The sequence below is a fragment of the Gavialis gangeticus genome, unplaced genomic scaffold (genome assembly GCF_001723915.1).
Source record: "Gavialis gangeticus isolate Ggan-Ray unplaced genomic scaffold, GavGan_comp1, whole genome shotgun sequence".
Taxonomy (NCBI): Eukaryota; Metazoa; Chordata; order Crocodylia; family Gavialidae; genus Gavialis; species Gavialis gangeticus.
The window spans coordinates 4,511,681-4,512,511 of NW_017728998.1; positions in this window are offsets into that span (position 1 = coordinate 4,511,681).

Here is an 831-nt window from a genome sequence, read left to right on the forward strand (position 1 = left end):
ATTTGATGGAAAATTTGGGGTCCCCTAAAGCAAGAGAGTCATTTGGGGCCCCTTGGAGATTTGATGACCTAAGGAAGTCAGACATTTGTTGCAAAATTTCAGGGCCCCCTGAAGTGTGGGGCCCCAGGCGGTTGCTTGGTTTGCCTTCCCTTAAGGCCGCCACTGCATCCAGGAAAGGCTTAAAGAACTGGGGTTATTTAGCTTGGAGAAGAGGAGACGGGAGGGGAGAAGAGGAGGCTTAAGATGGGGATTTGATAACAGTCTGCGGATACCGAAGGGCTATTCCAGAGTGGATGGGCTCTTCGGGACTGCAGCAGGGGGATATTCACACTGCAGATTAGGAGGCACCTTTGGAGGGTGGTCAGGGCAGCTGTGGGATCTCCAAGGGGGGCATTCCCAGGAGCAGGGGGCAGAGCCCTGGTGAGATGGATTAGGCAGGGTCTGGACGAGGTACCCCGGTGAAGCCCCTTGCAGGAGGGGCAGGGGCATGAGGCGGTGGGCTTGACCCCTCCTGCGACCCCCCTGCCCAGCGGTCAGCACGTGCCTGGGACACAGCTGCCGCCACATGTCCCTTTCCCTTCGGCCCCGCCCCTTGCCTCTCTCGCCCAACCCCCTTCCAGTGGGCGGGCCTAGAGGCGCCGGATTGACAGCCCGGCTTCTCGAGGGGCGGGGCAAGGGGCAGCGCTCTATTCCTCGGGGGCGTTGCGAGCGCCAGCCAATGACAGTGAAGAGGCCGGCCGAGCTGACCAATGGGAGGGCGGAGTGGGCGGTGAGTGAGTTCCGGCCGCCTCCCCCCCCCACCCCGCCGGCCGGGGCCTGGTCACAGGCGAG